This window comes from Felis catus, chromosome D3, assembly GCF_018350175.1.
Source record: "Felis catus isolate Fca126 chromosome D3, F.catus_Fca126_mat1.0, whole genome shotgun sequence".
Classification (NCBI taxonomy): Eukaryota; Metazoa; Chordata; class Mammalia; order Carnivora; family Felidae; genus Felis; species Felis catus.
In genome coordinates this window covers 72,851,920-72,879,272 of record NC_058379.1, presented here as the reverse complement: position 1 = coordinate 72,879,272, position 27,353 = coordinate 72,851,920, and the positions used below count along the sequence as shown (strand labels likewise).

General features: G+C 38.2%; 1 long non-coding RNA gene across 1 annotated transcript in view; it reads left to right on the top strand.

The window, feature by feature from the left end:
• Nucleotides 1–26,902, top strand: part of LOC123381441 — a 308,159-nt gene extending 281,257 nt beyond the window's left edge. The window contains exon 4 of the long non-coding RNA XR_006588414.1: nt 26,645–26,902. This is a non-coding gene — a long non-coding RNA (uncharacterized LOC123381441). The remainder of the gene's footprint in view (nt 1–26,644) is intronic.
• The last annotated feature ends 451 nt before the right edge of the window (nt 26,903–27,353 follow it).

Here is a 27,353-nt window from a genome sequence, read left to right as displayed (position 1 = left end):
TACTGGAAACAGAAAGTAAAAAGATTCAGGGACATCCAGGAGTTGTGGGCAGAGGTGGCTGAGAAGAAAAGTGGCTGTTCACTTAGTTCTGAGATTTCCTGGCTGCGTTTGTGTTGTGTGTTAGGGCTCATCCTAGGTAAGAGGAACTCTGTCTTAGTGGCTTGGTAATGTATTCCATATGGGTGTTGTTGAGTGTAAAAGTTTATGTAAACAGCAATCCCAGAAAAGTGTTCTCCGAAGAATGAAAATTGTGCCCTTAAAATACTTCCATTCCAGCTATAGAAAGGGACAAATGTCAAGGATGGCAGGTGAAAGATGTGGGTTTTTAGACTGGGACGACTCAGGTCTTTTTAGGGTTTCCTTGTACTTTGCTCACTTAAAGTTTGATATGATAATTTTACAGTAATTACATTCTTTATAAAATTGAGTTCAGAATGTTTGTCTGCCATTAATAAAAGGTAAGAAGAATGGGGACAATGATTCTGGTCATGTGGGGGAATCCTTTAATGTTGTGGAGGATGGTGATGGTAGCTGTTGACCTCTAGGGGAAGGAAATTTCTAGATTTTCTTTACCTCCCATGCTTTCCCTGACTCCTCTCTGGCCTTTTCTGAGACTGGTCCAGGAGCATGTCCTGCCTCCTGAGTTCTCTTGGCATTCTCTTTAGTGTGTCACTCTTGCAGTCTCAGCAACCTGGAGAGCTGAAGCCAAGCCCCAGTTTGCTCTTTCTCCCTTCCAATTTCTGTCTCTTTGTATGTACTATCTACTACATTACTGCCAATATGCTCATGAAATTTATGTTTCCATTTTCTGATGCTTATTTTCAAGTAACGTCTTTGTAATCCTTTGAAATGAAAATGTGAAATTTGATATATGCTGGGAATTGGACCTGCCTCACCCTGATCACTTGATATTATATTTTGTTCTATGAAGAGCTCCTGGGTGAGTAATACATAATGAATAATGCTTATGACTCCACCTTGACTTTGGAGTTGACAGTTCATCATTATCTCCTACTTAGTAAATCTAAGTCCTAAGTGTAACCTCCCTTCCTAACATATATCCTATATGTATATGTATGTTGCATACAGAACTCTCTTTCACACACACACACACACACACATATTTCTAACTGAATACAAATATGTAACAAATGTAATTATGTTTTTATTCTAGATTTCACTGAGCCATAAAATTAGTAATCATGCGTATTATGAAACTCTTAAATTACCGATATACTTACATCATCTTAATTTCATTTAATTTGGATATCCTTGAAAAAGCCCACAGAAACTCCTCCTTTGTCCTTACCTTCATTATTTAGATGATTCAATAATTTGAGTACTTGTCTTTATTTTGCTGTTGACCTTTATCTCAATACTCCTTTCTTACACAGGTTACTATGAGAAGTACAGAATGAGAAAGTTTATACTCTGATTCTCCTTCCCTACTACATTTTTATGACTTTGATGAAATTAAATTAACCAATACACATAATCACACATTTCATTTTTTAAAATGCTTTCTTGGGCATGATTTTTCTCATGAGCTTATTCCTCAAACTATGACACATCTCAAGATAAACAGATTTACGTAAAGAGCTTGGTGGGGAATAGGATAGGCCAGACCATGGAAAGACAGCAAGGTTGGACATTCCATAGAACCAACAGTGGATAGGGTCTGGAAAAAGAGAGGTATCTAAAGATAGATTTGCATCCAGGGTATTTTTGAGTGGAAAAACTAATTAATATATCTAGAAAGCTGATAGAAGTTCAGCAGTTCAGTCCCCAAAAAATAAAAAAATAAAAAAAAAAAAAACAGGGACAAGTGGGATGGACCTGAAAGAGCTAAATGTGTAACAAAATTTGTGCCTTCCTTTTCTTAGTAGAGAATGGTTGCTAAGAAACAGGTTCCCAGCCAGGAGCTGTGCTTCCCAGCTTTCTTTCACCTAGGTAGGGTCGTGTGACTAGTTCTCACCAATGGCGTATGACTGGAAGCAAAGAATGTCACTTCTAGGCCAAGAAGCTTTAGAAGCAGGTGGGTTTCTCCACTTTCTTCTTTCTGAAGAATTGTTTCAGATGAGCACAGCACACTTGGAAGGGTCCATAAGGTGGAGGAAGCTTGGTCTCCAAATATCTCTTTCACTAATCACTAGTCATTAATCACTGTGTACTGATTAGGAGCAGCTGTTTTTGAATTTCATAAGTGAGAAATAAATATAAATAATATATAATAAATATAATAATAAACATATATGTTTATAGTAGTTAATATTACAGAATAATATAGTAAATGTGGGAAAATGAATGGTAGAAGTCTAATAAATACCACTTTGTCCAGTTCCAAGTGGTCAGGTGGAAGAATTAGTAATGTCTGGGGAGGAGCTGCCAGGAACCAGAGGTTAAGGGCTAGACCTCAGGAGTCTGGGAAAGTAGGACAGGGTCTTGACCAAAAGGAAAGTTGAGTTCTACCCTATCAAAATTTTCTCCTAATGCTGAAAGAGAGAATTTCAAAAATTTTCTTATACTAAATGGAGGGCTAGCTTCAGAGATTGGTGTGAGTTGAATATAATAATGGGTTTTACAAGGTTTAATTACCACAGTTAGATGGTTTAGGAGGGGAAATCAGATAGATCATCTCAAAACATAGTTAAAAATCTACTGAGAAAGCAATGGGTAAAACATTCTATTAGCAATAAATATCAGAGTCCATGTAGTTGCTGAAATGTTCTATAGAGTTCAAATGTGATCATGGCAAAGAGGAGAAACAATTTTCATTTTGGCCTTTGGATAAATTACAATTTAGAACATTTTGTAAGAGATGGTACACTTAGTGAGCATGTCTCTGTGGATTATATGCCTTAGTTGTCCCAAGAAATTGAGTCATATTGTTAGTGATAAAAAGTCGATTTTCCCTTAATTAATTAGATTTTATTATAATTTTATTCTAATTCTCTGATGTCTTAATGATTAAATTAAGTTTAACATCACAGGAGACACTGGATCTCATATTAGGCTTACACTCTTCTTTGTCCTTCTCTAGAGAATCCCAAAGAAACTTAGTCCCATCACTGACCTTGCTAGAGAGAGATTATAATTATTACTGGGAGCATAACTTCAACTTTTGGAACATTCTATTGCAGTCTATATTAGAAATAAGTGTTATGTTATTTGAAATTTACATTTCTATTAGACATGACTTTGTTCCTTGGTTATTAAAGTGATATTGAAGATAAGTTTAAAGAGATATGACAGAAGTTGAACGAAGCCATACATTCTGAGTTAAGGGTACTTATTATCTCTTTAATTTCAGAGATATTGTCTCCTACTATACATCCTGTGTGTAGAAATTATCTAATATTCTAATGAGAAGATTAAAAATAAGGAGATAATTTATTCAAAGATGATAGAGAGAGACTATGTCTGTATTATGTTACATAAATAAATCTGCATGGGTAATACTTGCCCAATGACTAATATGTGATAAATTGAGCTGTTAACTAAAGCTTAAATGATGTATCTATGCCAGTTGACTTAAGAAGTGACTTGAAATTATTATTCAGATTATCTGAACCAAAAGAGTTATTCACTTAAAATTCCCAGATCATTGACATCGTGGATTTTTTTTTTTTTTTGGTTTTGTTTTGTTTTTAATTTTAATGTGGAAGGTTACAGAGCAACATGGATAACAGTGCAAGAGGTATGGTCAGGCAGTATGTGTTTGATAGTCAAAGAAAGTAGTGAATACCAGCAGTTCAGAAGAGGGAAGACCACTGTGGTCTGAGAGTATTTCATAAAAGGAAGGACTTATACTAGAAATTATAGTTCAAGGAGAAGGGGCTTTGGGTAGGCAGAAAAAGGAGGAATCTGTGTTCTACAGAAGAAAATAGAATATGAAAACAAAGGTAGGGTTATTAAGGCATATTTGGGTGACAGTGAGCAGAGAGCAGAGAGGTTATAAAGTTTCAGCAGGAGATGAGGTTGAGAATGTAAATAGAAGACTGCTTGTGGAGGCTCTTAGTTATCAGCATAGGAGGTTTAGATTTTTTTCTAAGGGCAATTAGAGATTTTGCAGATTTTGAAACAGAGAATGATCTTTGGAGAAGGCATATATTGCCTGTGGAAAAGGCTAGAAGCAGAGAGTCCTTGAAGAGAAAAATGTAAGCTGATACAACAGCATGAATGAGGAAATCGCTAGCTGAGATTAGAAAAATAAGATAAATGGGATAGAGGTCTCATCTAGGACAATGTCAGAAGGCTTGGATCAGAATATGGAAAGCCTTAAATAGAACTGAACTTTTAGGCCACTGAAAAATGTTATGGCCAGGAGAAGGAAAAGATCAGAGCTCCTCTGTGAGCAAGTTGATCTGGTGATTACCAAGAGTAGCATGAGTGTAAGTAGCCTGTAGGTAAAGGACTTCGACTCCCTTAGCCTTAAAGGTAAAGAGGGCATTTCAGTAGTCAAAGGTTAAGGTCATTGGGAGGAACTTGAATAGGTCTAGAGGGAATAGAAACAACAAAAGGCAAGTGAGCAAAAACTTGGTGTTGATGGGATAGGGAAGTAAAGGGGAGGAGATGAAGGTATGCATTGCATTTATCAGTGTGTGGTCATCAGGTAAACTGCATTAAAATTGGTTGGATATTAAACAAAGGAAATTCCTACTGAATCAGAATCTGGGAGGGAGGAGTGTCCTGGGAATGTGAATGGCAAGGAAACTTCCAAGAGGATCCATATAGAAACACTTAGACTTGCTTAATCATTTTTTTTTAAAGTTTATTTACTTATTTTGAGAGAGAGACAATGCCTAGCCATTGTCAGAGACCAAGGGTTAGAAGGCAAAACAATTGATTCACACTTAGGGAGTTTTCAAATGCTTTATTGTCTTTGTGGCTCCTCTCCTTGATTTAAGTAAATCAGACCACACCACACTTCAGCATCACTGGATTCCGTGCAAAAGCATGGGCCACGATGCCCTAAGACTCCTCACAGCCCTCTGAGAAGTCCATAGACAAAGCAGCCCCACTCACACAGCATTCTCTGGTGACAACAGCAAGAAAGAGCCTGACAAATTTTCCTCAGCCGAGACTAGGCCTAAGAAAGCAGACTAAGGGAATGCAGGAAATAGCATTCAACATCCAAAGGGGCAGGATGGTATATGACCCCTGGCTGCCATAACAAAGCACCACAGGTTGGGTGGCTTACACAATGGAAATTAATTTTGTCACAGTTCTGAAGGCTGAGATGTCCCAGATCAAGGTCAGTCAGGGTCAAATTCGGGTTAGAGTGCTCTTCCTGGCTTGCAACGGCCACCTTCTCACTGTGTCTTTATGTAGCTTTTCCTCTGTGTGTATGTGTGTACAAGCACAGAGACCTTTCTTCCTCTTGTTAGAAGGTCACCAATCTTATTATGAAGGCCCTACCCTCAGGACCTAATCCAACTCAGATTACCTCCCAATGGCCCTATGTCCACCACCCTGGGGGTTAGGGCTTCAACCTGTGAATTTGAGGGGGACACAAACATTCAGTCCATAACAGGCAGGGATCAGACAATCTACTTGGCATGTCTCTTGTATTTGGTGTATTTGAGTCATATAATGAGAAGGTTATTTCAAGGAGACTTAAGGAACACATATGCAAACCGTCTTCCCAGACAAATGAGAACCTGAGGTTCTCGGGTCTGGTCCCAGGCTGGGTTGTACTATCTCAGGAATTTGGACCAGAGTGGGGCAAGGTGCCCATAAACTTCATTGCAGTAGAAGAGGTGACTACATATGTGACAATATCCTGGGAATAAAGTGGAGATGGAAGCCTAAAAGACTATATAACTAGACATTGGTTAGAAAGGACTTGGTAGTGAGCGTGCTTCTCTAAATGAGACAAAAGACCTGAAACCTGGGGAAGCGTTTGAGAATGGGGTTTCAAATTTGTAGTGGAAAGAGGAATATGGAGAAATTACTTGTTAACAGGTGGAGAATTTGTATCTATGCCCAGGGCTGTGAGGGGGCTATTATGGGTGCACAGCACACCAGATACAATCAGAACAGGAAAGACGCACTGGCTCTAGGGACAGAAATCAGTAAGAATATGGCGGAAGGCGATGAAGCAGGCTGTATCCCACGACCAGTTTTCGGCCCACGGAGCCATTAAAATAGGAACCAGGTACTAGCGAATGTGACTGGGTACCTGTGGTAGGGATTCGCTAAGCAGGATACAAGACTAGTGTTCACAGTGCTTGGAGTTCAGCTTACTCTTGGCAAAGCCAACTTCTGAAAGGGGAGCAACAGGCAGTATTTCCATCCCAGGCTCCGTGAGCCCTCAGGGACAAAATGTGAGGAATAAAATGTGAGGTACCGAGGACAAAAAGCACTGTTGGCCATTTCCCTTGGGGTGGTCTTTGCAGCTCCTACAAACATTTACAATGACAGAACTAGAGGCCCAATTTTGTCTAAATTCATGAGCATTCATTTTAGAAATGCATTTATTTGCCTTTGTGGACAGCTGGCTCCCTTTTGCTGTTTTTTCTGGGCATGTAGTCCAGTTTGATTAAACCCTTATTTGTTACCGCACGCAGCAATCTACATCTTTCCGTTCCCTTCTCTTCTCCTCACTCCTGCTTGCTTCTTTTAGCATTGGCCTCTTTGTTTGGGATTATTATTAAATGAAACAGAGTGTGCAGGTAATTAGTATGTGGCTATGACACTGAAGAAGAAGGCGTAAATGGGAAATTCAGAGGCAGCAAGCTGTGATAATTCCATTATAGGCTTTGCTTCAGTGGGGCCTTTGGATTCCAAGGACATAATGAGACAGTAGGGGGTCTGCCATTTCACTGACTGAGGGTCTCTCTATGATGTGCCAGGCTTAGTGAATTAGGTTTGAGATCCATCATTTTATTAGTAACATTTTATCAGAGTAAATTAGTGCCCAGACACACAGTTCCGCAGGTTAAATCGATGAGCTCACCCGGAATGGCTTTACCATCCCTAATCAGCAGTACTTTTCCACAGAGTTCTAATTTAGTTGAATAATATTGTGTTCCTGTGAACTTCTCCTTGCCTTCACCTCCTTTTCTCCCAGTAGCATTAGAAACAGGCATGATTTAAATATAGAGGCAAATTTAAGGTAAACTAAGCCACTAAATGTAAAATGCAGTCATTGCGATTTCTCCTAACAGGAGTACAGGCATAATTACTGTACTTTTCCCCCTGTGGTAAAGTCCCTGGTTCATATTCCAGCTCGAACAAACTGGAGCTGAGAAGTGGAAAGTTCCTTAGCATTAGAGATACAGAATAGAAAAAAAAAGTATTTTCAGAGAATTTTATTAGGTCAACAAATGCACTGGCTTAGCCAGTAAGTATTCGTAAATTGCCCTCGATGTGCTCAGTGCTGTGTAAGTGTGTTCTTTCAGCTGAAGTAATATTTGGATTGGTTTGGGAGCACTTCAATGTGAACTTTCCCACTTGGAGACTATGTCTGTTATTCTGTCGGGAGGATTGGGAGAAAACTTGCACTTCTCATTTTGTCTGAAGATCAGCACTTGCTCTGCGGTTCCTTGCTTAGCCCAAGGTTGTGTTTATAACGAATATAACAGAGGCAGGATCAGGAATCTGGCAGGGGAACAGATGGAAAGATTGGAAGACAATTAATTATTGAAAGGCCAGGGTACTCTGCAAGAAGGTTTGAGAAGCCAGGTGACAGTAGGTGGATTATAGGCACATAGAGGGGCAGTTCAATAGGAATGGTCTGGTTTCTTGTGTCAGGGAACTCGAGAGGCAACACAGCCCAGTGAAAGGGCAGGAGCTGAGATGGAAGTTTTTGTTTGGTAAACATTACTGTTGAATATAACATACACTGAATAAAATGTAGTGATCTTAAAGGCACTGCTTGATGAAGCTTTGCAAGCCAATACATCTGTGAATCCACTACCCGGATCAAAATGTGGGATATTATCAGCACCCCAGAAGCCTCCCTTCTGCTGCCTGCCCCCTCAACATCCCTCAAATGTAACCACTATCCTTTCATTTCTATAGAATCGGTTAGCCGAGTTTTGAATGATATTTAAAGGGAATCATATTGTTTTAATGTTTATTTTAGTTTTGAGAGAGAGAGAGAGACAGACAGACAGACAGGGAGAGAGACAGGGAGAGAGGGAGACAGAGGATCCAAAGCAGGCTCCAGGCTCTGAGCTGTCAGCTCAGAGCTCGACGTGGGACTTCAACCAGTGAACCATGAGATCATGACCTGAGTCAAAGTCGGTGCTTAATCGACTGAACCACCCAGGCACCCCTAAAGACAATCATATTTTATGTGGTCATTTGTGTGTGGCTTCTTTTGCTGCTGCTGAGATTTCATCCATCTTGTGTGTGTGTAGTAGGATTTCCTTTTTTCACTGCTTATTGTATGGTTCCACTGTAGTTCTTTTATTGTCTTCTGTTGGTGGATGTTTGAGTTGTTTCCAGTTTGACTATCACAAATAGTGCTGCTATGGGCATTCTTGGTGCACATATGTATTCATTTCTGAGGAGTGTATACCTGGGAGAGAAATTGCTATATCATAGGGTTTGTCTGTTTTTAACTTCAGCAGATACTGCCCAACTGTTTCCTACCAAAAGTGTATGTATGTTTCAACTGGTTCATAACTGAATTGATATTTGATGTGATCGGTTTTTCTTTCACTTTTTTATTATTAGCTATTCTAGTTGGTGCATCGTGGTACCTTATTATAGTTTTAATTAGCATTCCCCTGATGACTAATGATGTTGAGGCTATTTTAGTATTCTAATTGGCCATTTGAATATTCTTGTGAAGTGCCTGTTCAAGTCTTTGACACAGTTTAAATGGGATCATCTGATTTTAACTTACTGACTTGTTAGATGTCCTTATATGTATTGAAGACATGAGTTATTTGTAAGGTTTATGCGTTACAAGTATCATTTTCCATACTATGGTCTGCTTTTTTACTCTTCCTCTGAGTCTTTTGATGAACAGCAGTTCTTGAGTTTAAGGAAGTCTAATTTTCTATTCTTTTCCGTATGGTTAGTTATTTTTTTATGCCTTACATATACAATTTTTCCTTATCTAAATGTCATATAGGTATTTTCTGATGTTTTCTTCTAGACACTTACCTTATCCATCTGGAATTTTGTTAGGGTGCGTGGGGACATAGAGGCTAAAATTCCTTTTTTCTCTCACACATGTAGATTGATGTGATCCAATATCACTTAGCAAAAAGATCTTTCTCCTTTTTCTGTTTTAGTGGCATCTTTGTCATGAAGTAGGTGACATTATATGAGCTGGTCTGTTCTGGTCTCTCTGTTTTGTTCTGTTGGTCTATTTATACTTGTGACAAAATACACTAAATAATGTTGGTAGTTTTATAATAAGCGTTGATATATAGTAGTGTTGTTATGCAACTTTGTTCTTGACGATTGTTTTTTATCTTCCTGGCTGTTGGCATTTTTATATATTTTTAGACTCAGTAGCCATACACACACACACACACACACACACACACACACACACACACACACACAGATCTTGCTACTGTGTTGATTTGGATTTTGATCTGTCTATAAATCAATTTGGAGAAAATTGACATCTTTACAATATTGAGTATTACAATCCATGAATATGGTATATTCCTCCATTTATTTGGGTCTTTTAAAGTTTATATCAGTACTTTTTATAATTTTTTCAATAGACATACATATTTCATTAGATTATTTATAGATATGTAAGAGCTTTTTCTTCCTATAAATGCTATTATTTTCATTATTTTTAATTGAGAGAGAGAGAGAGAGAGAGAGAGAGAGAGAGAGAGAGAGAGAACACACCAGTGGGTGGAGAGGGGCAGTGGGAGAGAGAGAGAATCTTAAGCAGGCTCACACTCAGTGCAGAGCCCAACACGGAGCTTGATCCCACGACCCTGGGATTATGACCTGAGCTGAAACCGAGAGTTGGATACTCAATGGACTGAGTCACTCAGGTGCCCCAATACTATTATTTTTAATGAAACATTTAAAGTGTTTTTTGCCAGTATATAGAAATATAATTTTATTTTCATAAATTGGTATTTTATTCAGAGATCTTGATAAAGGCATGTATTATTAATTCTAGCAGTTGATCTCTAAAATCTTTTGGATTTGCTCATACACAATCATTTTATCTTCAAATAATGAGAGCTTTATTTCTTTCATTTTAAATCTTCACATTTTATTTGTTCTTTTAATTTTCCTCCCTCTCATCCTCTCTTCCTCCCTCCATTTCTTCCTGTCTATTCTTTTGTTGCTTTTTTCTTTTTGCAAAGGGTAGGTCTTCCAATATAATGTTGGATGGATTTGGTGATAATTGACATCCTTGTCCTTTTTCTGGTCTCAATATTTCAAGGCCAGCCTCACCATTTCCAGTAACTCTTTAGATATTTCTTATTCTCTGCTCTTTTTTGCAACTCCAATTTCATTTTTATTAGACCTTTATACTATGTTCCGTATCTCTCTTGCCCTATATTTGCTATATTTTATCCTTTTTATCTCTGTGCTTCAGTTTGACCTATTTTCTAGCTAATTAATACTCTTTTCAGGACACCTGGGAGGCTCAATCTGTTAAGCATCTGACTTTGGCCCAGGTCATGATCTTAGAGTTCATGAGTTTGAGCCCTGCATCAGGCTCTGTACTGACAGCTCAGAGTTTGGAGCCTGCTTCAGATTCTGTGTCTCCCTCTCTCTCTCTGCAGCTCCCCTGTTCAAGCACACACACACAATCTCTCTCTCAAAAATAAATTTAAAAAAATTCTTCTCTTGTGTCTACTTTGCTGTTAAATCCACCTATCAAACGCTTAATTTGTTATTTTATTTTTTAGTTTTAGGACTCCCACTGATTTTATAGATATATTCCAATTCTTGAGTGAAATTTCCATTCTCTCATTTATTTTCTTTAGCATTTAATCCATAGTTATTTCAGTGCCCACATATAACTGAATCACTGTGACCTTCTTTCTTTTATCTGTGTTATTTTTTCTCTCATATTTTGCTCATTTGGTGTTTTCTGGCATGCCTGTGGATATTTTGACCAATTGCCTGAATTGGGTGTGAGAATTTGTAGAGGATCTGGATGGTATTATTTATTCCAGAAAGGATTTAATTTTTACTTATTTATATTTTATTTTATTAAGTAATTAATTAATTTTCTGGCAGGTAGTTAGACTCTAGGTAGGTCATTTTGATCTAATCAATATGCATCTATTTTAGGCTTTCCCTGATTCCTTGAGGGTGGCCCTCAGTGGTTCAACTGAAAAGCTGGGACTATTTTTAGCATCCCTCCTTTTTTGGCAAATTCTGTATTCCAGTTTTGTTTCCCCAGAACTGTGATGCTGAGAAATATCTACTTAGTTCTTCAGCCTCTTAGCAGCTATGCTTTGTTTGGTTTTTTATATATTGTGCCAGAATCATTCTCTGCCATGAGTTGGCAGATATCTCAAGGGGAAACTGTGCCCAGTATGTCAAGCTTGCTTCCCTGGAGTTCTCTTTTCTCCAGAGGTTGGCCCCTTAAGTCCTGGAAGCCTGGATAATCCTGATTTTCAGTTTTTGCTTTCATAGCCCAGCAAGACTACCAGAATCTCTTAGCTTCCATGCCCTGCTGTGATATTGGCATAATTCCTGAGGGGTAAAAATAACAGCATTCTTTTTACCTTGTTTTGTGTGTGTGTTTGTGGTGAGAATATTCAAGATTTACTTTCTTAGCAAATGCTGAGTGTATGATACAATATTATTAACTATAGTCACCTAGATCCTATTCATCTTTAAAACTAAAAGTACTTTTCAGCAACCCCAACCTCTGAAAACCAACATTTTACTCTCTAAAATAGCATATTTTGGACTTGTCTCAATGTCTGGATATCTTGGTTGCTCTCCAATGCCTTCATTTAGCTGGTCTGAATTTCACTCAGCTTTTACAGTTGTTATGACAGGAGATTTTTTTATGATACCAGGCATTCCATCATAGCCAAAAGTAGAAGTCTGGGATAGGGATTTGTCTTTTCTACCGCTTGGCTTTCATACTGGGCAACTTGTTGAGCTTTATGAAATGGAGTTTGTTCATTTCAAAATGGATTGAATACAAACTACCTAAATGTTAGATGGAATAAATACAATATGCACATAGAGTTGGCATAGTTCCTCGCATTTAATAAACCAAATATTTTCATATTCTTTTTACTAATGATAATGTTAATTCAAATGATCATCTGTCTTACACACTTGTTCCAGACAGGGTTGAAAGAATGTTCAAGGTATTGGGTATAGTACAATGTCCAAGAGGTTTTATATTAATATTGCTCAGGCAGGTAGTAGATAATGGAGATTCAAGATAGACTACAATATAGTACAATTATAGGAAAACACAGTTGAGGAGTGGTTAGGAGTCTTAGCAGATAGGTAGGTGGCCTGTCTACATGAAAAAGTCATTTATCCAAGCTTGTCTGCTGGCCATAGGGTATGGCAAAATGCCATAATACAGGGCTCTTATTTCTAGATGTGGACTGGCATGGCCAAATGAGGCCATGAGCTTAACAAGTAATGTTTAAATAGAGAGGATATAGAATTTTTTACAAAACACTCAAGCACATTATTTATAGCAGACAAATTATGGAAAAAATAGCCCAAGTGTGTATCAATTGATGAATGGATGAAGATGTGAGATCTCTCTCTCTCTCTCTCTCTCTCTCTCTCTCTCTCTCTATCTCTATCATCTCTATCTCTATAGTGGAATATTACTCAGCCATAAAAAGAATGACATCTTGCCATTTGCAATGGTGAGGATGGAGCCAGAGATAATATGCTAAGTGAAAGAAGCCAGTCAGAGAAAGACTAATACTGTATGATTTCACTCATGTGTGGAATTTAAGAAACAAAACAAATGAGCAAAAGGGAAAGAGACAGAGAGAGACACACACAGAGAGACAGAGACAGAGAGAGAGAGAGGCAAACCAAACCAAGAAACAGACTCTTAACTATGGAGAACAAACTGATGGTTATCAGAATGGAGGTGGGGATGGGGATGGACTAAATAGGTGATGTGGATTGAGGAGTGCCCTTGTTGTGATGAGCGTTGGGTGATACATGGAATTGTTGAATCACTATATTATACACCTGAAACTAATATTACACTGTGGGGCACCTAGGTGGCTCAGCTGGTTAAGTGTCTGACTTCAGCCAGGTCATGATCTCATGGTTCATGAGTTTGAGCCCTGTGTCGGACACTGTGCTAACAGCTCAGAGCCTGGAGCCTGCTTCAGATTCTCTCTCTCTCTCTCTCTCTCTCTCTCTCTCTCTCTCTCTCTCTCTGTTCCTCCCCCACTCATGGTCTGTCTCTCTGTCTCAAAATGAATAAACATTAAAAAAAATTTAATATTATACTGTTTGTTAACTAACTGGAATTTAAATAAAAACTTTCAAAAACAAAGGGGAAGAAAAGCTCAATCCATTATTAAAGGTAACCAGATAGAGTGAAAGCCTTGGAATTTGGGCAGAGGCCAATTGCAAGGCTCTAGCTCATGTTTAATTGGGCTTTGACAACTAACCATGATGATAAGCCCAAGTACTTGGAGTCAGAACTTCCTCAAACATCCTGGCTCAAAATCAAGATTGGGAGCTGGTAAGGGACTGAATTTGTAAGGGGCATTGTGAATCCCAAACAATGGAAAGATAAAGGATGCAGAAACTGAAAGATCAAGGAGGGACCAGCAGTCGAGGAGTCATGGAAGTAATGTTGTCTTCAGCCCCATACTCTTATGCCATGGCTCCACGTCTACAGACAGGTGTAGTAAATGACAGGGACTGTTGGATCTCTGGCCTGCTTTGTATCACTTTTTGGGGATGGGGGATCATGATCCCAGAGCATTAATCATGGAGAGAAGAAAACCAGAAACCCCACATACATGAACACTATATTAAAAGAGGCATAGTAAGCAAGTGTTCGTGGGGATAATCTACTTCCCCCAGGTCTGCTACCATTGAATATAAATAATAGAACTTGTCTTTTGTTCTATCTTATTGTCATATTTTTTGGACATGAACATGTTGAATCAATTAATTATTCAACATAGATTCAGTGGTACATATATATGCTAGACCCTGTATTTAGACATTCTTTGATATAACCCCAAGGACTCCATTTATAAGCCAGATCTTTGTAGTCCTGTTTCCTAAATACATAAAAGGATGATAATGACAATACTTATTTTATGGGGTTGTTGTGAAAAACAAATGATATGCAGAGTGCTTAGCACCTTCTCTCATGCATATTAAACATTCCTTGTGATATGTTTCAGTTATCTATTGCTGTGTAACAATAAGTCACAATAACAAAAATGTTATTCTAAAACTTGAAGGCTAAAGACAGTAGCATTTATTCTGGGGCAGGGTATGTGGGTCAGGTTTTCAGATGTAGCTTAGGCAAAGGTTCCTCCCTCCTGGGGTCTCTTGTGAGGCTTTAGTCAAGGTGTCAGCCAGAGCTGCTGTCATCTCAAGGCTCAACCTGGGGGATCTGCTTCTGGGCTCACTCACCTGGCTATTGGCAGTGTTCTCCTCCTTGTGGGCTCATGGTATGGCAGCTAGCTTCCGATGCAGCAACGCAATCCAAGAGAGTGAGGGGAGAGAGCATCGAAGACAGAGGACAATCTTTTTATAACTTCGTCTCAGAAATGACATCCTATCACTTCTGCTGTATTCTGTTCGTTAGAAGTGAGTCACAAGGTCCAGCCCACACTCAAAGGAAGAGAATTACACAAAAGTGTGAATGCAAGGAGGCAGCTATCATTCGGGCCACCTTAGAGGCTGAAAGCCACATAATTTTATATGTTTGTGAAATTTGTGGTGAGCTACATGTTGGCCAGAAGAAGGCACACACACTGTAGATGTCACTTCAATTTCATCAGGCAAGACTGACATGAAATATACAAAACAGAAGCCTATGTCATTGTCAGATAGCTTCTTTGGTCCCAAGTTCCTGATTGAGGGTGGGGGACTCCAGTAGTATAAAAAGGTGAGTATGAAGGGGTGGTCAGCTGCTGGTGACACTGTGCATGTGATCAGTCTTATCAGATCTGAGAAGCTCAATTTCTCCCTACCTGACAGCCATTCAATACCAGGGATTTACATTGGGATCCAAGGGTGGTGGTTAGTTGCCAGGGTTCTAGATCCATGCTGATCATATTTAAATTCTCCACCACTCACCAGCCAGGAAATCTTGGAGGAGTTAGCTAACCTTGATGCATCTTAGTTTCCTTAAATGAAAATGGGAACAAAAATAGTGACTACTTACGTGGTTGTTGTGGGAATGAAATAAGACAGTCATGTAAAGTACTTTAGAATAGTGCCTGCCCCACAGAAAGTACTCAATAAATGCTGGTTATTAGTATTTCTATAAACATAAAGGAAGAAATTGCATTATCAGTTTATCCACTTCCCTTTGTGGGCATGTTAATACAAGTTGCAATTTCCAGGTGCTTGGACTAGACTCAGAGTCACAGAGGCCTCATCCCTCTACAGGGAGAAATCAGAGTTACTGTCTGGGCACCTTTGAGCAGGGTGTTACTACTGTTCACTTTCTGGGGTTAGACTGCCCTAAGGAAATCCATTTCCCACATACTAAAAGTGCTTGAGCCATACTAGCCACTCAAAAAATATCAGTTACCTTCCCATTTCTCCAGTTATTCCTATTTACAGTGAAGTAGAAGTGAAAAGATATCTCTATATAAAATGGAACTGGCAGTAGAAAGCCACAACCTGCCGAGTGAGTGGTTCAGGTGGTATGTGTTCTAAGAACCCAGAGGAGGAAATGATTTCAGGGTAAGGTACTCAAGAAACGGATTGGTAATTATCAAGGGAATTTAGACAGTGACACCAACCAGAAAAGATAGTTGAGGGTTGGTGCCAATTTTCTCTCAATTACCTAACAACCTAAGGTGAAATCTGGCTGTTTGAAATGTTCTCATATTGGAAACTCTGTCCTCCTATTGCCTCATATATCTTTGACCGTTTGGATTTTCTCTTGGGGAAAATGGTGTTAACTAAACCTATTTTCTCCCTCAGGCTGATGATTAGTATCATTTACATCTTTGCAGAGTTTTCAGGTCCTCAGAGGCAAGCTCTTGACAAATAAAAGGAAGTTCGCCATTTTAATGATCATGTGAATTAACCAGGAAGGGAAATTATTCATTGCTGTGGTAACTGCTAGTCAACTTGAGGCCATCCCTGTTACATTTCCATGAGAAATAATTCTGTTAAAATAGGTAACCTGCTGTATTAGATATGAGAATAGGTGAATGTAGAATTATGTATATTTCGCAATTATGCCACTTAAAGAGATAGAGATCATTAGAACATTAATGTTTCCTCTCAATTTATTAAGCATTGAATGAGAGAAAGTAAGAAATGGGGATAGGATTTTACCTTTTCAGGAAAAACCTTAGCAGAATGGAAAAGGATAGATTTTCAATTCAGAACAAAAAAAACTTGAAGTGAAACAAACTAATGGAAGGTTCCCAGCTCAACAATTAAAACTATTAACTAGATAAAATCTTTATAAATTAGATACTGGGGATGTAATATACAGCATGATGACTACAATTAATATTGCTGTATGGTGTATTTGAAAGTTGCTAAGAGAATAGATACTAAAAGTTGCCACAAGGAAAAAAAATTGGGGGTAGTATAATCATATGAGGTGATAGATGTTAGCTAAACTTATTGAGGTAATCATCTTGCAATATACGTACATCAAGTCATTATGGTGTATACCTTAAACTCACACAACGATACATTGTAATTATACCTCATAAAACTGGAAAAAAGTATTTAATAAATTACAGAACTTAATTATAATTTATAATGCCCTTCAGTATTCAAAATATCTGTTGTGAGCTGTTTTTGGTATAGGTTTTTAACTGAATTGTTGTGTCTTCAAAGAGGTACAAAAACTGTTAATTATATGTTATTTGTAACTTGTTTTGTAAAACTGTGTTACATAGAAAATACTTATTAGCCACAAAACATACTATTAAGGGATATGAGTTCCTTTTTAAAAAAATTTTTTTATAGCAATCGTGACTGTAATCCTAGTTTCCAAAAACAGTTTTCTGTGGCTGAGACATGAGTCGGTTGGCAATTTGGAGCAATGTTCTCTAGTGCAATGGACACTCACATTTTTCCGGAGAGATAATGGGCAAATTTTGGTAGCTATCAAATAATCTAAACCTAAAACAAATTACTTACACAAAATAATAATAAAAAAAAAGGTTTTATTCTTTTCCCAGCTCCACTTCAAAATTGCAACATATCACAGAAAACAGATTTGCAGTAGCATCTCCTCTCCTCCCCAAACTATCCTGATTTTATCTGATGAGGGAAAAATGCTCAAATTAAGAATGATATGTTGCATTGATCTCTGAGTAGCAATCTTCTGGACTCTGCCAATAAGTGGTTATTATTTAGTATAAATTTTTCATCAAATTTTATTTTAAATTGAAAGGAAGATTATTATTTCACAAGAAAGACTAAGGAAATGTGTCTCTTCCCTGGCTTTTGTATTTTGATTTAAAGCACTACCGTTTTCCCAGGCTTATAAAACCTTGATTCACTGTATGGGTTTTCTATTGCTGCTGTAACAAATCACCACAAACGTAGTGGTGGCTTAAAACAACACCTGTTTATTATCTTACCGTCTCCATGGATCAGAAGTCTGGGCGCACACAGTGTGGCTCGACCGTTTCTCTGCGTAGGGTCTCAGGAGGCCAAAATCAAGATGTTGACAGAGCTCTATTCACAACTAGGGACTCTGAGGCAGAATCTGCTTCAAAGCTTGTTCAGGATGTTGTCAGAATTTAGTTCTTTCTCATGCTTTCCATGTGGCCACTCCAGGTTTAAGCCAGCAACAGCAAGTTGAGTCCTTCTTGTATTTCTGATATCTCTGGCTTCCGCCTCTGCTGTGTCTCACTGCTTTTAAGGGCTGCTATGACTATATTGGCCCCAGATGGATAATCCAGGGTAATCTTTCTATTTTATGGTCAACTGGTGCCGAGGATGGAGTTCTAAAATCTAACCCTCATGCTATAATTTTGAGTGAACACATTAATTCCTGAACCAACAACTGCCTATGGGGGATGGAATATTCTGCAAGCTTATGCTAATCAAGGCCCATTCCTGGAGTTGGGGTAACTCAGTTCAGCCTAAACCACCTGGTAGAAAACCCAGGGACCTGTAGGAATGGGGAACAGGGGCTGGCATGGCAATTAACAAGTATCTTCTAACAATTTGCAAATAACTTTATAAAAAAAGGAAAAAAAGTACGCCACTTTACCATCCTAGCACCAGTACTGTTAATATTTAAGTTTGTTTTTGCTTTGATTTGTGTCTTTTTCCCTGAGACAAGTGCTTTATTTAACATAGTTGTAAAAATAGTGTATTTATAATTTTATGTCGTGTCTTTTTCATTTGATAATATTTCATATCCTTGATAAATTCTTGAAACTACACAACATCTCATGGAGTAGAACACACCATACTTACTTAACCAAACTTCTACTACTGAACATTTAGTTTACTCCTTCCCTATTATTTTTTGCTTCTTTTGTTTGTTTTGGTTTATTTGTTTATTTTCTATTATGTATTCTATTATGTATTCTGTAAAGGAAACCTTCATGCTATTTTAAGTTTTCATCTAAACATGTCTAAAAAATTATTTAGTCTCAATGCCTATATTTATTCCACTATATCAACAAGATAAGAGATGGCATTTACATATGTAAAGTATCTAACTCTCTCATTGACTTCAATACCTTTTTCTATCTGCTAATTTATTTAGTCAATCAAATTAAGTGCTTAATGTTGTCCATGCATGAGAACATGCTGTAGCCTCCCCTAAAAACTTAGAGATATGGGAAATTAGGTTGCCTTCTTCAGATTAAAGTAGTGAAATCTCTAGGCACATTTTCTGCAAATATTTATTGGTGCCCAATTTATGCCAAGCACAGTTATAAGCACAAAGTGATAGACAAAATAGAGTTCTTGCTCTCATGGATGGATATGATTAATCATCCATGAAATTAATTAAAAATATTACTTACTGATGATTGAGTCTGGCATTTGGGACAATGCTAAGCTTCAATCAAGACAACTTGGTTATCATTTTAGGGATTAAGTATCTGAATGAATAAATTAGAAGTTGGAAACCTAAATGATTATATTGCATCCAGTTTGAAAATTGAATACGAGAGGCATAGAATTGAGATAATCAAAGAGATAAAATGGTCATTGCCCATCTAGTAGTGTAAGGAAGAGACTCCCCAACTCTGTGGATTCATGAGATCTGGTACCTATGAAAAGGACATCTGTGCTTGATCGTGGAGCCATTTTATTTTGTTCTGATTTCACACTATTAACTGATATTTATCTTTTAACTGATATTTATCTTTTTTTAAGTTTACGTATTTATTTTTAGAAAGAGAGAGAGCAAGCAAGGGAGAGGTAGAGAGAGAGGGAGAGAGAGAATCCTAAGCAGGCTCTGTGCTGTCAGCACAGAGCCCAACACGGGGCTCCATTCCATGAATTATGAGATCATGACCTGAGCCGAAATCAAGAGTTGAATGCTCAACCAACTGAGCCACCCAGGCACCCCTACATGACTAACTGATATTTCTACAATAGATTGATCTCCTCTGGCTTGACCACCGTCTGGTTTGGGGTGTATCTTTCAGGCACACCAGATTCCCTGAAGAGACTTAAAAATTAGACCTGCCAGGCAGTACCTGGATCCCACTAGAGCAGAATCTTGGAGAATCTTCTGGCTTTTCTCTTTTTGTTTGAATTTAACACTGATCAATGCAGTCAGACAATTAGTTAATTAAAAACTATCAAGCTAGGGACGGGTGGGTGGCTCAGTACGTTGACTCTTGATTTTAGCTCAGGTCATGATCCCAGGGTTGTGGGATCGAGACCAACATGGGTCTCCACACTGAGCATGGAGGAGCCTCTTCAAGAATCTCTCTCTCTGTCTCTTTCCCCCTCTGCCCCTCTCACCTTTTCACCTATTTATACTCTCATTCTCTCTCTAAAATAGAAAAAGAATAAACAACTATGAAGTCAGTTTTGTGAATGATTTAATAATTAAATTTCCAAATTAGCTATGCACAGATATCAACTAGAGTACTTCTTCAAAATTCATATTTCATGCATCTACTCTTAAAAATTCAGGTATTTTGGAGTGAGACCTGGGACTCAGAGAGTTAACCAAGGGCCCCAAGTGACTTTGATATAAGCAATCTAATAAGTCTTGAGTTTGGAAACCATGGTTTGGATGACAAACTCATCACAGGGAGGAACTCTTTTGTCTATGCATTTGAGGCACTGGGATATCTGCACCATCAATACTTAGGTGTTTTAGGTATACCCATAAAACTAGTGGAAGATAACTTGCAGAGTATGTGAAATTTCTCAAGGGATAGAACAAATGCTGTGCTGTAGAGAACAAAATGGTGTCTTATCCTTAAGGATAACCTTAAGGATATCCTTAAGGATACAAGACCGATTTTTCTCAGAACCTGACATGGTTAACATTATGTTGTTTCTCATCTTTCATCAACAACTTGGGGACTTAGAAGAATATATGATTCCCTAAAGACAAATATCTAGGTTGAATATAACTGAGATGCTAAGCCAAGGAATTGATACACAACAGGCACTCCCATTTATTTAAATTTTTTTTCTGCTTATGTGATCAGGTTGCCATGGGAAACTAAAGACTAAAGGCTGATTTCCTACATATGAATGCACAATGCTATCAATTTTTAAATGAACACAAAAAACTTGCAAAAGATCTGTTCAGTTTACCCTGCCTTCAGAATGATAGCACTTTATAAAAACTAACAAATTATTTAACTGTCGACAAGTGTTTTAATGTAAATTGATAAAACTCTAAGCTGGTAAATAACTTTTGGTTTTGGAAACTTAAAATGATCTTTCTTCATTTGAATGTTTTCCTCTAATAATTTAGTTGCTGCTGTATATAGTTTTTCAAAGAAGGGTGACATTTAAAATATGTAATCATGTAGTTTGAATAGATACCGGCAGTAGCTTTGCAGGACCTTGTGCTGGGTCTAGGCAATACCCCACTTTTTGTCTGGGATATGGGGAAGTTCTGTGAATGTCAGAAGAGCTGGTATGACTAGAAGGGGCAAGGGACATAGAGAATTCAAACAGAAGACATTTTCCAACTAGTTAAAAAAAATCAGTATTTTAACACATTTACAGTCAGTGTATACTGTCTGTCTGATTTCCAGTCCTGCTTCAAAGGGACTTTTGAGCTTTTGATTCCAGACTGAAGCTGAGGCCAGTAAGGTAGCAATTAAATGTTGCTAGGAAGACTGTAGGTGCAGTTTAGAATAAGAAAATATAAAACTGCATAAGATAATCAGCGTGATTTTTCCTATGAGCAAAAAAATTGGGTTTGCATTAAGCAAACTGATGATTTGCTCATTTAGGACCCCACTGATACATGCATAGAAACACACACAGTTTCACATGTTTGCACATATATAGATACGAAAATATACTCGTGTGTGGGTAAAAAGTTGGAGGAGTCTCAAATGAGAATGAATAACTAAGGTTTCTTTTTGTTTTGTTTTGTTTTCAAATAAATATGTATAACTTTGCTTTGTCCAAACCCCTTCACCAGCAGATGGACCTTAGTAATATGTCAGTCCAATCATGGTAACTATAACCTCATTTCTCACCATTACCTCCATTAGAATAGGTGTGCTTTGCTTGTTCCCAGGAGCTGCCTGTGGAGTTAAAGGGTCAGGCAGGTGTTGTCTTTGTCTTTCTTATTGAAGGCCACAGGCTATGGTCCATAAACACCACAACAGAGAGAAGGTCACAATCATCCCTTCTGGCCCCAACACAAACAGTCAAAATAACAAGAGGGCCCTCTCCTCCTGCCCTCCTGCTGCAGTGAGGAGAGAGATGGCTGCCTAGTCACAAACTCTGTGAACCCCCAAAGGCGAATCCCTCTCCCCCTCTCTAGGACGTTTTACATTAAGTGGGGAGGGAGATGTTCTACAAAATTTGAACAGGTAGCTGATAAAAAAAATAGGTTTTCCCCAAAATACAATGAATAAATTACAAATCATAACAAGGAGATATTATTTTGGCAAAAATTACGATCAGATACGACGGAGTGTGGGTTACCAGACACATTTGTGCACTCTTATGACAGTGAAAATTGGTCTAATCTCTTTGGAGAAACTTTTTGGCAATACCTTTTGCAATTATATACTCAAACATACTCAAATAGATTTCTTTTAAAATTAATTTTAAAAGAGGCACATATCTTTTAACCCTCGATTTTAATTGGTAGGAATTTACCATTCATTCACATTGCACAAATCCAAAGGTGATTATTGCAGCATTATTGTAATAAGAGAGAAGGACCGAAAGCAATGTAAACACCCTTAAAAGAGCACTCCTCTATTATGTTGTATTATGCATATAACAAAATACTACAGAATTTAAACAAGTTGAAATAAATCTATACATGCTGATATAAAAAGATCTGGGAGAATATGTTCCCAAAAATTCCAAGGCACAGAAGTGAATAATACATAATATGGTGACATTTTTGTAAGTGATAACTACATATACAATGTGTTCCTTTATGTGTCCTTTTTACCAAATCTATTTATTTTGTGCATGTGTATACAAATTCTGAAAGTGTGTATAAGAAAATATAAACAGTGCTTATCCCTGTGAGTGGCACTGACAATTGCTGGGTGTGGAGGTACTTTTACTACTCAATGTATATACTCTCTATTGTTTGAATGTTTTTAAACTATTTGCCTGCATCACTATTATAATGGCAATAAAATAGTAGAAAACGAAAATAATTCCAGTGTGAAGAATGGAGGTTGTAACTCAAGCATTAGTTTTTCTTGCTCCTCTAATGGTCATCAAACTTAGCACATTGAGAAAAGGGACTCCGGTTGGAGGTGGGGAACCTGTTTTCTGGCCCCCTCCCCTGTTGTTCATTTGGCAGTTGCTGTACTGTGTTAGGAGGCCTGCGCTGTTGTCCCTGGTGCTGATACTCCCCTACTCCCTGCAGAGCCTCCCTACCTCCTGCTCATATTACCGCTGGTCACTGTTGTAGCTCCTGGACAGCACAGTCCCCTTGAATTAAGGCCGTGTCCAGGTGCCGTGTTGCAGGGAGGATGGGTATAGAGTTTGTGAAGTAGCATCTGTGTCTCTCACACTGACTCTAGCCAGAGTTGGCTATGTATTTTCCTTTATTCTTTAAATGCCACTGTATAAACTACATGATGAAAGGGAATTATAATTGTAGGGTAGAGAAAAATGCCTAGAGCTGGAAGCCATACATGGCTTTTCCTCCAGTGCAAGGGAAGCACAGCCAAGAATTTAAACCCTTCTCTGGGTATCCCTTGTGTACATCCACTGTTCCAAAATTGGCTCTGTTGCCTGCTTTGCATGATCCCTCCTTCCTCTTGTGCATGGTGCCAGCTTCTACCAGCCCTTGGGAAAACTCAGTCTCTGTTCAGTGTGCTCGAGAATACTAATTGTTAAGCAATAATCATCCTCTCTTTCTTCCTTAGTGATACAACCCCGAATTTATTTCATGTGGTATTTTGTCCAGCTGAAGAATTTACATTCCTGTACATCCACCATCTAGAATGGCCAAGGAGAGAGGCATGTTGGATGGGACTTTGGGTAAATATTTTTAGAGATGACTTAGATAGGTGGCATGTGAGTTTTGGCTTTCTTCCCTTCTGCTACTACTTGTGTAGTACTCAGCTGTGATGGCTGGAACTTGAGCAGTCATCTTGGACCATTGTGGGGACATGAGGAAGAAAGCTGACATTGAGAATAGTAGATTACAAGATTGAAAGCACCAGATACTGTGAGGCTACCCTATCAGTATGGCAACCTGCCTCTAGTTCATTTTACTTGAGGGAAAAATAAACTCTTCTGTATTTAAACTGTGATAATTCTCTCTATTGCAAGTAAAACGTAATTCTAATTACCTGAATCCACCTAACATGTTCCAGTGTATTTTCCAAGTGTGAGTTATTTAGCAGTGGAAAGCATGAATACCTTGGGTAGGTCGACAACTGGTAAAGAAATAGAGCCACGGGCCTGCTTTGGTTTTCCAATTTCTATAGATAGTATAGGTGAGCATAGTTTGGTTCCCTTTGAAAATCTCTCTTCTGGAATTTGTTGGAGACACATTATTTTTTCCTATTATAAAGCAGTACCTTAAAATATTTGTTATGGCTACTGTCTTAATGGAATGCTTTTGCTCACATTAGCTTAGTTCATCCTCACACCAGCCTTATGAATAACTTATGAATAACAATGGAGATTGTTTCACCTTGCTATGCAAAGTAATACTGATTTCTTTTGTTTGCAATTCTTCCCTCCTACTTTTTAAATTATGTGATTCATGAATTGCTGGCATTTAAACATATGCCCAGTCCTGACCCAAGTGATAATGATCACTCACCAGACCTAGTGATAAAATTATCTGTTTTAAAAGAACTTGTTTCAGTTCTTAGGCAAGGTCGATGGCTTGTCCATAATCTCTGATAGTGGTGGGGCAGGGTGAGTGGATGAATTTCATACTTTCAATTGCAGATAAAAGAAACAGTATTTCAAGAATGGGGTGAATCATTTGCCTTTACCCTTACCAAGCACATACAGATGTTAAATATGTGTGGCAAATGTTCAAAACCCCCTTCAAGCATCCAATAAAAAGACAGTTCCCTATGACCACGGGAAACTCCTTGTCTCTCTTTTCTTAAGTTTATTTACTTATTTTGAGAGAGAGAGAGAGAGAGAGAGAGAGAGAGAGAGAGAGAGAGAGAGAGACCATGTACACGGGAGGGGAATAGAGAGAGGGAAAAAGAATCCTAAGCAGGCTCCACTCAGTATGGACCCCTACATGTCACCTGATGCAGGGCTTGAACTTATGACAAAATTATGACCTGAGCTGATATCAAGAGTTGGGCATCTTGGGTGGCTCAGTGGGTTGAGTGTCTGACTTGGGCTCAGGTCATGATCTCAAGGTTCATGGGTTCGAGCCCCACATTGGGCTCTGTGCTGACAGCTCAGCACCTGGAGCCTGCTTCAGATTCTGTGTCTCTCTCTCACTGTTCCTCCCATTCTCATGCTCTGTCTCTCTCTGCCTCTCAAAAACAAAAAAAAAATGTAATAAAAAAAAAAAAGAAAAAAAGTCACACGTCTAACCCACTGAGCTACTCATGTGCCCCAGAACCTCCCTGTCTTTGAATGTCTTGCTACTAGTTATACCCTGTAATCCGAGATTTCTACAGGACACATTAATTTGAGTTAATTAAAGCTTTGAGACCTCTATAAATAGTTACATGTCATAGGAAAGATATTAAAATGTTAAATACTTTGATCCATAAACTGGACATTAGAAGTCGAGCTGTCAAGGGGCACTTGGGTGGCTCTGGCGGGTAAGCATCCTGACTTCGGCTCAGGTCATGATCTCACATTTCGTGGGTGTGAGCCCCACATCAGGCTCTGTCAGCACAGAGCCTGCTTGGGATTCTCTCTCTCTCCCTCTCTCCCTGCCCCTACCCTGCTCATGTGCTCTGTGTCTGTCTCAAAATAAATAAATTTAATTTTTTTTTAAAGTCGAGCTATTGATTTCTTTACAGAAGATAGGTGTCCATGGGAATGGCCAGGTAAACTTTTATTTTGGTGGCAGGAAGCAGAAATGTGCTCATGCCTGCCATCCTTAGCATCCTAGGCATATGAAAGTAAGAAGCAATAGTGAGAGCATTTGGTACTTGCAATAGGTCTAAAAGGCAATGGCATATAAAACTCATGATTTATCTATAAATTGGCCCTACGTATACTTGTATGGACTATGTGTTCAGGAGGTTTGAGCCCTGCGTTTCTTTAGACTCCAAACAGTGTTATGTAATTTGACAAAGAAAGTATTTTATTAGTAATTTCAGAATGCATGCCCATTGATACCTATTCTTTAATATTTTTTATTTCCTTTAATATTAGAAATTATTTTTTAAAAGCCATAAGATCCAACTTCAGGAATAAAGATTTTTTAAAAAATGTGTAAGCTATTGTCTTCCCTTACTGTGCAGGATGAATAAATATTCCCAAATTCACTTTATATGTTTAATGTTTTAAATGCATACAATTCAATCTTGAGTTACCTGTTAGGGCATTGTTTCTGGGTAAAAGACTTAAAATTGGATGTTACAGGTCACAGATCTGTATTTATATAGCAATTTCATGCTTCAGAAAAATAGCTTCTTATAATACTTGATTACCAAATTATGTTGTGTATAAAAATACATAAATGTGAGTGCTAGTGTTGTTTCCATGCCTGGAGAAAAGAAATTGGACAGCCTAGAAATGAGACACAAAAAGCACAATCAGTATCAATTGTTTAAGGAGAATCGTTTGCCTATTTTAAACCATATTGATAACTAAGCCAACAAGTGAAATTTCTAAATTATGAGTCATATAATAGTCACAGGGAGAGTTGATTTCTCTAATCCAGAGCCTTTTAAATAAGTGATTTGTAAAATGATTGCGACAGGGAGGAGGCTTCAGTGGCGTCACTGCTGGTATCTGTGTGGATGGGATGCTGAGAACATCTTTTGTGGACATAAGTTACAGGGTTTAAGTACAGTCACCGAAGAACAAAAGGACCACAGATAACAATGAAACTGACTTGGACTGGAAGAAACAACAGAAAACGAAAATAAAATTGCTTCCTGATTTCAGTTTGCTTTGAAAAATGGTTGTCTATGGCTAGTTGCACCGAATGTATAATAAAATAACTTGTTTTTCCTGATGAAGAGTGTTTTATGCTTCTGGGAACTGTGTTGGACAATCCACAGGCCTGTTAAAATAGAGCCTGGTGCACCCTCGATCTTAAATTATTTTGGTCATATTTTGCTGACATGATCCTTGAAGCTTTTGCTGCCAGAATCTATTAGAAGAATAAAATAAGTTTAGTGAGTACCCAAAGAGAAAAACAAACAAACAGACACATATGCATATCAAAATCAATATCATAAAATGGCAAGCACCCCCATTTGCCCTGAAGTTTCCTCTAGGTTTTATCACATGCTATACCAGAGGGCTATAAAGTGGTTTACTCTGCTCTCATTTGGGGAGATTGGGGAGAGAGCTATGGATCAGATACTCATGGAACAAAGGGAAAATGGTTCAAAAGTGAGGGAAGAATGAAGAGCTGAAAGAATTTGAAGAGAGTGTTTGGGGTATATGTATTTGAAAACAGA